Source organism: Marmota monax, unplaced genomic scaffold (assembly GCF_021218885.2).
Source record: "Marmota monax isolate L192 unplaced genomic scaffold, Marmota_monax_Labrador192_F-V1.1 WCK01_AAM20220418_F8-fsc00001, whole genome shotgun sequence".
Lineage (NCBI taxonomy): Eukaryota > Metazoa > Chordata > Mammalia > Rodentia > Sciuridae > Marmota > Marmota monax.
In genome coordinates, this window is record NW_026693777.1 from 59000110 (window position 1) to 59014432 (window position 14323).

The window sequence follows — 14323 nt, forward strand, 5'->3', positions numbered from 1 at the left end:
ACAATATGGGAACAGTTGGTGTATCAACTTTACTCTAAAATAAAATTATTCATCCCCAAACACAGTGCCAAGGGCTGAGGGACAGTCCTTGAAGACTGAAGTTGTTTCCAAGGAGGTTCTCCTTAGTCCCCGCTTCCTTGGTACCTTTTCTTCCCCATTGGGCCTTGGGCCAAAAGTTGAATAACACACAAGTGTTATTCATAATCTGATGAGGATTCTATCCATGGGGATCTGTTGTTATATTGAACAGTTAAAACATGTGACCTTACAATTGGTATCACCAATTAAACTAATGTAGAACAAGGGAGTTTTTAGAAACAGCAAAATCCATTTACTATTTTATTTCCATAAGACTTTAATCAGCCCCACAGTTAATAAAATGTACATGTGCAGAATTACATAGATCCCTCCATTCATTTGACACATGTTTATCGAGATCCTTCTGAATACCAGCATTGTGCCAGGTGCCGGGCACACTGTGGCAGACACAACTGACAAGGACTCAGCTCCCTGACAAGAACACGGATACCATATTTTATCAATTCTAGAGCACGCTTTTGTTCGTATTTAATATCTTTGAAATGGGTTTATATCCTACAAATGCCATTGATAAGTCATGGTTGTGATGATGATCAAAAGTATTTATCTTGTCACCATGTCAACTGAGTCACAGGAGTTGTTGAATGGTACTGCCTAGGTTAAGTTTAATTGCCAGTTAAAATGTTTTTGAAAAGACTAGCCTATACATTGCACATACACACACAAACAAACAAACAAAAAAATCCCTGGAGAAGAGGTAAGGACTAAATCTGATATTCATCACTAGAATAGTGACTGCCATCCCATATTTTCTTACAAAAACAAGCAAGCATTTTATGGAAAGATAAACCACAACTTAAGAAGTCTAACTTTACTGATGCATGTATAAAAGGATTGTCCATCATGCTCTGAGCAAAGCAACAGACAGTACAGAAACTGCCAAACCCTCAAAGTGGATAAAAGAAATCTCCAAACAATGAGAAGCTACTGTGACCGATTCATGCGTGACACAGGACTATCATTAAGATGTCATGTCACTGTTTAATTTGTAGCTCTCTTTTTTTCTTTTCAGTGGTATAAATAACAATGGCATATCATCATCTATCCAGGGTATTTTAGATTCAGTGATATACTGTAATAAACAAGTCAGCAAAACAGAAAATCATGACAAGGTCCCAAAGGTGTCATGAGACAGCAAAGAAAATGCCAATGGTGGGGAATAAGAGAAGAACCTAAAGTACATAGAGGGGCCAAGAAAGTTCTCCCTGAGGAGAATTCAAGGAGAAGCCAGACCTGGCAAGAGTCAAAAGAACATTCCAGGCAGTCAGAGGCAACCATTAGTGAAAGGCCCTGGGGCTGAAAAGTTCCATGTGTTCAGAGAGGGTTTTACCACTGCCTTTGAAGCACTGGCCTACCTAGAAGCACAGGAAACACACCACAAGGTCACAAGCCAGTCATGCACGTAGCTAATCAGACCCATGGCAAACATTATAATAAAAATAACTTTAAATTTCTGAAAATATTTATTATATCTCATCCTGATAAATATGTGGAGTCAAATATATTTTAATTATTCCTGTTAAAGCAATGTGTATTGGCATCACCGCCCATTAAAAAAATTCAGTAGCAAATAACCGTAGGGGGGGAAAAATACTGTGACTTCAAGTCACAGTAGCCATTAGAATGGCTGTGGGACCTTCTTTAGGGGGTGATGCAGTTTGAATTCTCTGGGACGCAGGTGCAAGACAGAGTGTGTAGTGGGCAGGAGGCTTCCTGGGGGATGCCTTGGGGTCCACACCTGTGAAGGGTGAGCAGAGGGAGGAGTCCAATCTAGAGCACAGGCCCAGCAGGCTCCAGACCTGAAGCAGCCTGAAGAGTTCTCCCACATGAGGTCAAGATGGCCAGGCTACTCATGCCTAATCCTGAGGTGGCTGTCTGCTGCCTAAGGAGATGCTAAACGACTGCCAGACGAGGGTCGCCTGTTAACCATACTCCCCACGGCTCTTGACCACCTCCATAACATGCTAACTAAATATAATTGAATATAATCGATTATAAATATAATTGAATATAATCAATATGCATTTCAGCATCAATGCATTTCAGCAACTCAACAACCCTACCTGGAACATGAAATTATTGTGTTTATTTTATTTTATATGGTGCAAGGCCAGTCCTGCACTGTAAGCCATGTCACCCACTCTACTCACCATCCTTACTAGCATATTCACATAAAAGGCCTGAGGAGATCCAATCTCAGTGGTTGGTGATACAGAGTGAAATGGCCACTAGGACATCAGGAGAGAAATAAAGAACTAGAAGACTCCTGAACAATTCACCAACTAGGTGACCATCCCCAGATAGACTGACTCAAATATTTGCTCTAAGAAATAGCACTGACTAACACTGAATAGTCACACACCATCAAAGCTCACATATGTGACTGCAATCAGACAGGCCTGAGTTTGAATCCTAATTCCCCTGCTGCAGGACACTGAGCAAGTCTCTGAGCCTCTGCCCCTCCGTATGTTACCGTGAAGTGCTAATGCCTCTGGCGCAAGACAGTGTGGGGACTGAAATGACTCTGCAGAGCACTAGGCTCCCAGCAGCCCTCACTGTGGGCACTTTATTATATCTCAGTCTTCCAACCTGGCCCTGCCTCCGTCGAACAGCCACACATGCCACACAGAGGACAGGCACCACTCTCTTGGCTCACAACCCCTACAGCTTTCTAACCAGAAGCTTTGCTGGCACTTTTAAATTTTATCCCAGCCAAATAATCCACAGCCAAGCAGCAGAAAGATGTGCCCATAGCGTGTGAAAACCCATTGGCCCCGGAGAGAGCAGAACCAGAGGCTCCCTTTGAACCCTCAGGTGTCATCATGCTCCAGCTCCAGCCCCAGCCAGGCTTTGGCTGCAGTTTGGGCAAAGTTTTCAAAAGCTAAGAGAACAGCTTTCCTACAAAGGATGGCCTCTTGCCCAGCAGCATTCTCATCAGAGAGAGACGAAGGCCCTGCAGCTTTCCCTGGATCTCCCCACTGTCCCAACCACAGAAGGACTGACATTGGCTTCTTCAAGCTGCAAGTGTGCAAAATAACAGAAAACTGAACCCTCCATATGCCAGGCACCGCCCTACAGATTTTACTAGATTTTTAGTTAATATAGGGCATTGTTATAAGGCCATGAGCACTGCATCTAGCCCAGAACATAGTAAGTTTTTAAAAAGAAATACACACACACACAAACACACATACACAAATCAGTCAATGAATGGAGAATGCATTTATAGAATACCTGGCACATGGTCAGCACTTGAACAATAGGAGATTTTCCCATTGATCTTTTTTTCCTCTAACTTGGCTCTGCCTCCACAGGACATCTGGGTAAATTCTACAGAGTGCTAAAATGCCATTCACTCCATTTCACAGATGAGGAAATTGAGGCTTAGATTCAATCGTTTGGTTGGATGATTTGGCAAAGGTCACAGGTCAGTGGGTAACATACCTGGAAACACATACCCTCACCAGAAACCTTAGCGTCTACAGACTTGACTATGCTACAAGCATCTAGAAAGGAAATGCATGTTTTTACTTATGCCCTTTAGTCTAGTTTCTGCTGATCTGTACCAGGCAGGTCCAAACTCAGAGGCCCAGAGGTCACAGGTGGCTGTCCTGAAATTCAGCAAGAATGAAATTCAGCAAGAATGCCTCTGCTGAATGATGCCTGACACTTCAGATGAGGTGGTAAGAATAACAGCACTTCCCGCCTATATCCAATTGGGCCCTGCATAGTGACATTTCAATCAACACTGTCACTGGGATTACAGGCCTCATTTGCCACTGTGGTCCCATAAGATTATAATGGAGAGTTGGGCATGGTGGCACAGGCCTGTAATCCCAGTGACATGGGAGGCTGAGGCAGGAGGATCACAAGTTTAAAGCCAGCCTCAACAACTTAGTGAGGACCTCACCAACTAAACAAGACCCTGTCTCAAATTTAAATTATTTTTAAAGGACTGGGGATATATCTCAATGGTAAAGTGCCCCTGGGCTCAATCCCCAGTGCAAAAAAAAAAAAAAAAGATTATACTGCTATAATGGAGCTGAAAAATTCCTATCACCCAGTTACACCATAGCACAATAGGATGCTGTTATAAGCAAACCTACTATATTGCCAGTTGTATAAATGTCATATGTAATACTTGATAATGAAGAGAAATGACTGTTACTGGTTTCTGTATTTACTATAACATACTTTTATTGTTACTTTCAAGTATATCCTACTTATTTAAAATGAAGGTTTACTATAAAATAGTGTATCATGCTGCACAGGCAGCAGGCTGCTACAGCTCACGTTTACCATGTCTTGATCACATAATGTTCTTTTGTGCTTGATTTAATCTCACATTACTTTTTCCACAATGGCCCTAGGAGCAATAGGCAGTAGGACATATGCAAATATACATATAGCATACAGCCTAGGTGTGCAGTAGGCTATACCATCTAGGTTTGTGTAAGTACAGTCTATGATGTTTTCATGATAACAAAATCACCTGAGAACATGTCCTGTTCATTAAGGAACACAAGACTATACCTTGCCAAGTGCTGGCATACTATGCATTTCAGCATCTCAGCAACCACACCTGAAAGATGAAATTATTGTGTTTACTTTATAAATGAAGAGACTGGGGCTCAGATAGCTAAAGGGACTTCCCCAAGGTCACCCAGCTGCAGAACTCCTGATTCCACACTGTTTTTTCTCTGCACTACCTGAAATGGTGAAAAATACAAAGTATATGGTCATCCATGGTCTTTTGTAATTCTGGAGCGTTTCTAACTAAAACTTCTCATCTATTGATTCAACTCAGAGCTATCCTTCTGTCCTTTCTCCTCCCTTCTGTTTCTGTGCTCCACCTGAAAGCATTCTTACTAAATGGAAGGCCCTGACTCAAGGAGAGGCAAGCAATGACTCATCCCATTGCATCTAGCATGGGCTCTCCAGAGATTGAGGCAGGGGCTGCAGGATGACTAATAATAAATACCAATGGCCCAAGGAGTGGGTCCTAGGCAGGTTCTTTGGGGAGAACTAAGGGTCTAGCTGGTAAGGACAAGGGTACTCCACTGTTGGTTTGCATTAGCAAAGGCTAGATTGGAGCTAATGGGCAACCAAAAATACATCACTAAAACTCATAAATCCACTTCCAGGAATGCATTTAATAAAGTATTAATCTGTGATCTATGAATAGGATTGCATCACAGTGTTGTTTATATTTTTAAAAAAGTGGATGCAATTTAAATTACTACAGTAGACAATTGCCAGGTAATTCTGCTATAACCATACATTGAAATTCTCTGTGGCCATCAAAACTAATTGTTGATGTCATGTAGGAATGTCCAAGACATTATAAGTTATAAAATCAGGACTCTAAATGAGATACACACACACACACACACATACAAACACATTTTAACTCATATAAACACATGTAGACACATACCACATTTTTAAAACTAGAAAGAAACCATAATGCAATGGTCATCTCTGACTATGGCATTGAATTTAATTTTGGTTGTTTTTCTTTATGTTTTAATGGGGTTTTTCTATTTTTAAAGGTTGCTTCAATAAACATTTAGTCCTTTTTGAATTCAATAAAAATGTTTGGTTTCAGTTTTTGGCGTTGTTGTTGTTGTTATGAGCTTTTTTGTTGTTCTTTTTTTTTTAGAGAGAGAATTTTAATATTTATTTTTTAGTTTTCAGCGGACACAACATCTTTGTTTGTATGTGGTGCTGAGGATCGAACCCGGGCCGCACGCATGCCAGGCGAGCGCGCCACCACTTGAGCCACATCCCCAGCCCCTTGTTGTTCATTTTTTAAGAGAAAAAAGACTATCCAAGTCAAAGGCAGGAATACACATGAAAAATGAGGACAGGCCTTTGACCCAGGATAAATGTTGGAAAGGAAGGAGAATGTCCCATGCTAGTCTTCTTGGAAAAGCCCCTGGGATCAAAGCCCACAAGGTGATTTCTCTAGCTCCAAGTCTTTTTTATTTTTTTTTTTTTTATTTTTTAGTTTTCGGTGGACACAACATCTTTGTTTGTATATGGTGCTGAGGATCGAACCCAGGCCGCACACATGCCAGGCGAGCGCGCTACCGCTTGAGCCACATCCCTAGCCTAGCTCCAAGTCTTTTAAGGAGGCAGATGGAGTCTCAGAACAGTCCCATCCCATCTTGACCTGGTCATGGTGACAAGCCTTAGCAGATGTGTGTGCCCCACGATTATGTACCAAAGACAGGCTGGTCATCAGCTGCCCTGGTTATGATGTGTGAGGCAAGGCAGGGGTGAAGTGGAGGTAAGATCCTGGCCACTGTCCTCAACTTACATACAGTCAACGTGAGGAAGCAAGACAGCTATGACAGGATGCCGTATCACAATCAGGGTTGTTCCACAAATATCCTCCACCCCAATACAAAAGCTCTGTCTTTCAGTGCCATTAGACTAATCAAAACACAAAACACCAACAGAAATAAACAAATAAATAAAATAAGAGTGCCTAGAAAAGGAGAGAGCAACTCAGAAAAGTAAAAATCTCCTCCAAACTGATGAATATTTCATCCCAAAGGATGCTTGACCTTTCTGAGGCATCCTGCCACCAAGGAAGTCAATTATTCACAGCCCAGGGTCCCCAGATTCTAGGCAGCACAGTCTGGGAATCAAGGAGTTCATTTAATGGAAGCTTAACAGATTCAGACTTCTCTAAAATTCCACATCTTTTTCTGCCAAGAAGCTGTTTTGAAAGATGACACTCCCTTGATGTGAATTTGCAGCCTGCCCCATTAAACGAGGCTTCACTCCGAAAACATTTTTAGAGCAACCCTGTTCCAGACACTTGCTCCCAAGGACAAACGAGAAGACACTGCACCAGCTCAAAACTTTCTGAGCTCTTTGATGATCAAAAATGAGAGAAAAATACTAGAACAAATGTTATTAATCCAAATATCCTCAACAGCCTTCAAAGCAGACCGCTCCTGTGTGCTGGCGGAAGCGTGGCTCATGCAGAGCTGGCCTCGTTGGCCCTAACGCCTATGAGCCCAGCCAAGCCCTTGAAAACAAACAGCTCTCAGAAGAACAATGGGGGGAAATGCTAAACATCAAAGGTGGGGAAAGGAAAAGGGAAGAGGAAGCAAGTAAATTAAAGACAGGGAACAAGGATTGGAAACCAACAATCATCATGTGCCTCATTTTATTAAAAAAAAAAGGAGGGGGGAAAGGCCCCACAGTTATGTAAAATTATAATGCAATAATAAAATTTAAAAAAAAGAGAGAGGAGGAATGATGGATAAGGCATTCTAGCATTCTAGTGACACAGCCCCCAGAAAGAAGCCCCTTTAATTAACTTTTGTGCTGCTGGGAATCTGGAGTGTCTAGTCCTGGCTCCATTCACTAGTGGATGAGGGCACCAGACCTCTCCTCACCATATGCAAAACTGCCTGTCTCTCGGTGCAGTTGGAGGGGCGTTTCCAAACCTCCAGCCATTTGCTCACAGATAAACAAACATCTCCTCAGTCTTTGCCAACTCTGCCCAGCCAGGAAGTCATAATGCTGAATTAGAAGCATTTCAATCACTTCTGTGACAAGCTGGTGACAGGCAGGAATATGATGAGTGAAGCAATCAGATGGTGTTACGGGAAAGAGGCCTGAGGAGAGGGTAATAACAGAGTGGTACAGCAATCACCATCATCATCATGGCCACATTTACATAAAGTGTATAATCACCAGTGAAACAGATGAACAAGGGCGCCTGTTCAGAGTCCCACGGCAGTCCAGCCCCTCCACTTCCAGGTGGTGTGACTCTAAGAGACCTTCTGGACCTTCTCAGCCTTGGTGTTCCATCTACTAAAGGTGCATGGTGATCTCTGTTGCATGAGACCATTTAGAGGTTTGAATGAAACTGTGCCTGAAAGGCATCACGCAGCATTTAGAAGTACTACAAGTAGTCAGAGTAGTCCTAGTGGTGCCATTACAAGTAACACCGTCCATTATTTCAAATAGTTTTATGTACCATTGCATTGTTTTAAAATCCATCTGCTTTAGGATGGGGTTTCAGGCTGTTTTAAAAAACCATAAATTTAAGAGGTTTGATGGAGGAAATATCTAAACTCCACTATAATACCCTCCTGTTATAAGAAATACTATGTACATTTTTAAACCTGTGAAATGTTGTCATCATGATCACTATAATCTTCCAGTCAAACATCTAGACATTTCTCACTGTGCCTGGCACATACTGTGTTTTTGGTAAATTTTTTTTTGTTTTTATTAGTGCATTGTAGTTATATATAATATTGAGGTTCATTTTGACATAATCGTATAATCGTACTTACATGAAATAAATTTACCTCTACCTCACATAGGAAAAATATGTATATGTGTGTGTGTGTGTATGTATGTGTATGTATGTATGTGTTCTACTGGGGTTGAACACAGGAGTGCTTAACCACTAAGCCACATCCCCAGCCCTTTTTATTTTTTTATTTTGAGACAGGGTCTCACTAAGTTGCTGAGGCTGAACCTAAACTTGAGATCTTCCTGTCTCAACCTCCTGAGCTGCTGGGATTACAGTTGTGTGCACTGGGCCTGGCCCCTAGGAGAAATATTTTTAACTCTCTTTGATGGGAAGTAAAACAGAGGTCCTCAAAAATCAAATATCTACCTTGATAAATGTAAGAAGTTAATGGGGAAATAAGAGTGTGCATTTGTTTCCTGCTGCTTCTTTAACAAAGTAATACAAATTTACTGATGTAAAACATCATTATCTTACTGTCCTGGAAGTCAAAAATTCTAAAACCAAGGTGTCACCAGGGCTTTGTGCCTGTGGAGACTCTAGGATAATCCTTTCCTTGCTTCTTTCCTCCTCTGGAGGCTGCCCACATTCCTTGGCTTGCGGCCTTTCCTCCATCTTCAATTCCAGCAGTGTAGCACCTTCCAATTTCTCTAACTGTCCTACCACTTTCTTATGAGGAGGACCTTTGTAATGACATTGGGCCCATCCAGATATCCAGAGTAACTTCTCCATCTTGAGACCCTTAACTTGAGCACATCTGCACCGCCCCTTTTGCCACTTAAGTTCTGAGGATTAGGATGTGAACAGTTCTGAGGAGGTGTCAGCCTACTGCAGACAATAGCTACTGGGGTTCGGTTGGGGGCTTTTTGTCTGTTTGTTGCTTTTTTTATTTTACTTTGGACTCTCACTTTTTCATCCAGCAAACTTTGTAGAGAAGCTATCATGTGCAGGGCACATCTATAACTTCTAACCTGTACCTCTCTGGATATAACCACATCAGAATCAAGCTTTATTAGTGTGAAATAAAAGAGATCTATACATATATGCCCTGAAATATCACTGAAACCTAGACTTTAAAAGCAAAAAGAGCCTTGGGAGATCATTAGCCAATACCCTTCTTCTATAAAGGGCCAACTCAGACCCAGAGGAGTGATGTGATTTCCCCAATGTCAAATATGAGTTTGTGAGAGGTCATGAGGCCTGAATTAGAACTGGAAAAAGAAAAGCAAACTGGAAGGCATTCTGGAAACAAAAATCAGTGGAGTTTAGAAACAGACTAGAAGTGGGTGAAAGAGGTACAGGGGTCAAGGGTGCCTGAAGTTCATAGCTTGAGGCATCATTCATTGAACAAGGGACAGCAGAGTGAGGACATATGCTAAGGAAAATAATATATTTAATGTGTCTGGAGCATGGACCTATTTTGGTAGGACCCACTTGACATGGCTGTAAAATTTTCTGCCACTCTTTCTCTTCTCACTTCCCATTCTCTCACAAGTGTGGGCACAGGACTATCATCTTCATGTGACCACCGCATGTCCATGCTTCTTCTTTCTTGCTGACACTGAGCTAGGTTCTAGGATGCGTTTGTTTCAATACCTACCAGCTTTTACTTGACCCCAAAGCCATGGGACTTGCTGCACACCTTTGATTGAAAATGAAAGAGTTCACACTGTCTGGGTTTTCTGGAGGGATGTTTTTAATAAACCAGTTTCAGCACAGGACAGTGATCTTGAGATGGGAAAAATAAATGAGAAAAGCTCTCCAAGTGCTCCAGTTTGCAACCTGGAGAGTTTCCACAAGCCTCTTCCACTGGAGTAGGAAACAGCCTGGAGTTCAGACAGCCAGAGATGACAAAGGAGAGAACTGGAGGAGAGAGAGCTTCAGAGAGCTGCAGAGTCCCCCTGCTTCTTCAGTCGAGTAGAGATTAGTACAGCCATGTGATGAAACTACCCAGGCAAAGACCCATGTGAAAGGAGCAGATGAAACGACCCCCTGGCCCTCACCATAGGGCTGGAAAGAGCATGTGTCCCCATCATCTGAGTGAAGAAAATTTGTAAATGTGGGTCATAGGCTGGGGTACTCAGAAAGCAAGCACCTCAGAAGTAGGGCAAATTAGCCTTAGACTAAAAGCTATTCTAGTGCCACCTACCAAAGTTATAAAGCCAGCCTCCAAAGGATCAAACTGTTCTTGGGTAACTTAACTGCGTCCCAGAACAAAGCTAAAGAATACTCGAGATAATGCAAGAAAACCTAGTCCCAAGAAGCTAAGATCCACAATATCTAATCTCTAATTAAAAATCACCATACATACAAAGAAGGGGGCAAATACAACCCATAATGAAGAGATAAATCAATCAATTGAAACCTGGCTAGAAATGATACATATGATAAAATCAACAAACAAAACACTACAAGAGGTCTAGTGACTATATTCCATATGTTCAAAAAAGTACAGGAAAGAGTAATAAGCATGTTAAGAAATATATAAATATCTACATTAAATTTCTAGAGACTGGTAAAAAAGAGTTATCTAAGGTGAACAGTATACATCGAATGGGACTAATAGCAGATTGGACATTGCAGAGGAAAAGCTTAGTAAAGTTGAAGGCATCACAACAGAAACTAAGATGCAGGGAGAAAAGACAAAAAGCAATTAACAGAGCAACAGGGTGTGGGGGGAGGGCAATTTTAAGAGAGCTTACACATGTGTTAATGGGAGATTCCAAAGAGAGGACAGGAAAAAAGTATGTGAAAAAATTCATGGGAGAAAAGCCTCTAAATCTAATGAAAACTATCTAGATCTAAGAAGCCCGCTGATCCTTGAAGTGGAAGAAACATGAAGGAAACCACATCAAGTCACAGAATCATCAAATTGCTTAAAACCAGTGATAAAAAGAAAATCTTAAAAGAAATCAGAGTAAAAAGTCACATTGCATACAAAGGAACAAAGATGAGTCTAACAGACATGAGACCCATTGTCAAAGTGAGAAGATTAATGTGAGCACTGGCGTTCCATCCTGGCTGGAGGCAAAAGTCCTCTGTAACCCACTTCTGGGTACTAGAATTTGGGGTGGCTCACTTCAAAGGATTAAGCCCACCTTAGTCCTATCAAATTTACTTGGAAACAGTTTGGTTCTTTTGAGGCTTGCTTTGAAATTTCGTTCAGTTGGATCAGAATAGCTTTTAGTCCACTGTTAATTTGTCCCCAGATTCTGAACAACAATGCTCCTGTTGTTAATAGTTACGATGTGATGACATAATATCCCTGTCCCACACTATTCATTACTAAGTCTCAGCAACCGTCAAGTAGAGCTATTTACAGCCTCACCTCATTCTCTCATTTACTCACAGAACCAAGTTCCCCAATGTTTTTTATAAATACCCAACACTGTTTTTGCACCAGCCATGCACAGTACTAGGTTCTTGTCTCTTCCGGAGAGTTGTCCCCTGGTCTATGTGACCAGGCATAGCACACTGGATTTCACGATGTTCTTTTAGACTAGTCATCACAACCTTACATATCCTCACTCAGAAGGATCTAGAGTCTTAAACCTTTTATGTAACAAAAATCAAACACAAGATTCAGCACCCAAAAAAAAAAAAAAAAAAAAAATCTTGCTCTCCTAGATTGAAATCTCCCTGAGAATCTAAAAGAATTTCTAAACCAAAAGTTCCAGTGTCAAGAATTGCAGCCTCAGAGAATTGCAGGGATGTTTGAACCCACAGTTCCAGGAAACACACATTATGTATGAGTTCCTTTCCCACACAAATGGGAGAATGAGACTCTGACCCTGGAAATGGGACACAGGGAAACAAATCCTGCTGAAACTATTCTCCCCAGTAATATTAGACACAGAAACACCCATATAAACTTGATTTGCTGTCACTATCAAATAAAACAGTGCACACATAAGCATTTCTAAGATTTTCCACTGACATCCTCACTTGCAATCTTAACAACAGGCCTGTAAGTAGAGAGGTAGGTATCTCAGCTCCCTGGTGACAGATGAGGAAATAAGCCTGCACAGGTTGGGTGGCTTGAACAAGCTCAGACAACTAGTAGGTAGCAGAGTGGGCTCTGAAGCCAGGTCTTCTAACTCCAGGGTGAAAGAGCTTTTCATCCCACCCTGCCTTCCTTCCTCTATCAGAAAAAGAAACAACCACCAACTTCCTGGTGTTGGCCATGACCAAGGTTTCTCAATAACAGCATGACTGACATGCAGGACTAGATCATTCTTTGCTGGAGGTGGGGTTGTTCTGTGCATTGTAGGATGTCTAGCAGCACCCTGGGCCTCTACCCACTAGATGCCAGTAGCACCCCACTTGCCCCACTTTTGACAACTAAAAATATCTCTAGATATTGCTATGTTGCCAAATGTCCCTAGGGTGAAAAGGAGGCAGCTAATTCCTCATTAGGTTGAAAATCACCACCCCAGATAATGATTGAGAATGCTCTCCACATGTTTAAGAGAGCAGCAGTGATGAAGTCGGTTCTGTGCAAGGAGAACAAAAAGAAAAGAGCAACTTGTGCTCATGCCCGTGAGTCTGGGACTAGGGAACCTGACAAGGAGAGGCAGAGGTGTGCAGTACAGGCATTCATCTAAAAAGTTTTTTCTTTTTTTAATATTTATTTTTTAGTTGTAGTTGGACGCAATACCTTTATTTTATTTATTTTTATGTGGTGCTGAGGATTGAACCCAGGGCCTCGAACATGCTTAGGTGAGTGCTCTACTGCTGAGCCATAACCCCAGCCCTAAAAAGTTCTCTTCTTGACCCTCCTCTGAACTTACCCTTCGTGGTAAGTTCCTCCACCTACTCAAGTTCAGCCAACTCTGCAACAACCCTTCTCCACCTCCTCCACCTACTCAAGTTCAGCCAACTCTGCATCAACCAAAACACTTTCCAGAGAGAAGTTTCTGGAAGGCAGTATGGAGTGAGTTGGTGAGAAGCAATATGGTACAACAGTTAAGATTCGGGCTCTGTACATGCAACACTATGGTTGAGCCTCACATGGTACTGAGTTAAGAGGAGTCAGGCACAAAAGAACACCTATTATGTGAATTCACTCACATGAAGCTCAAGAACAGACAAAGTGATCTGGGTGCTGGTGCACCCTGTAATCCCAGGCTCAGGAGACTGATGCAGGAGGATCGTGAGTTCAAAGCTAGCCTCAGCAACTTAGTGAGACCCTGAGCAACTTACCCTATCTCTAAACAAAATATTATAAAAGGGCTGGGGATGTGGCTCAGTGGTTAAGTGCCCCTGGTTTTAATCCCCAGTACCAAAAAAAAAAAAAAAAAGAACAGGCAAAATGAATCCAAGGTGATGAAAGTCAGAGAGTGGTTATGGCTTATGGTGGACATAGGTTGCAGGAGCCCTCTGGATATGAAAATGTTCTCTAAGGTGATCTTGGTGGCAGTTATATTGGTTAGATGTGTATGTAAAAGGGCTGGGGATGTGGCTCAAGCGGTAGCCCCAGGTTCGATCCTCAGCACCACATACAAAGATGTTGTGTCCGCCGAAAAACTAAATATATATATATATATATATATATATATATATATATATATATTAAAAATTCTCTCTCCCTCTCTCCTTCTCTCTCGCTCTCTCTTTAAAAAAAAAAAAAAAGAAGTGTATGTAAAAGGCTACAGATCTGTTCATTTAGGATTTGTGCCCCATCCTGTGTGTGAATTATACTTCTTATAAATAAATGAGGGGAGTAGCCGGGCCGCCGCCAGCGCCCGGAGCAGGCCCAGTGGCTCACCAGCGTGGAGACCGCGTGACCCCAATTGGAGAGGGGGCGGAGCGGAGCCGCCACCCGCACCAGCAAGGTGGGCAGACCCGCGACCCAGTGGTACATGGGCGTGGTAGGAGGGGCAGGGCAGAGCCGCCGTTCGCGCTTGCAAGGTAAACAGACCTGTGACAGCCTGGCGGGTC

At 42.2% G+C, this 14323-nt stretch overlaps 1 protein-coding gene across 3 annotated transcripts in view; it reads left to right on the forward strand.

Moving 5' to 3' along the window:
- The window catches only part of Lipc (lipase C, hepatic type), a 137554-nt gene that overhangs the window by 70620 nt on the left and 52611 nt on the right, over positions 1 to 14323 (forward strand). The gene's annotated exons all lie outside the window — the stretch shown is intronic.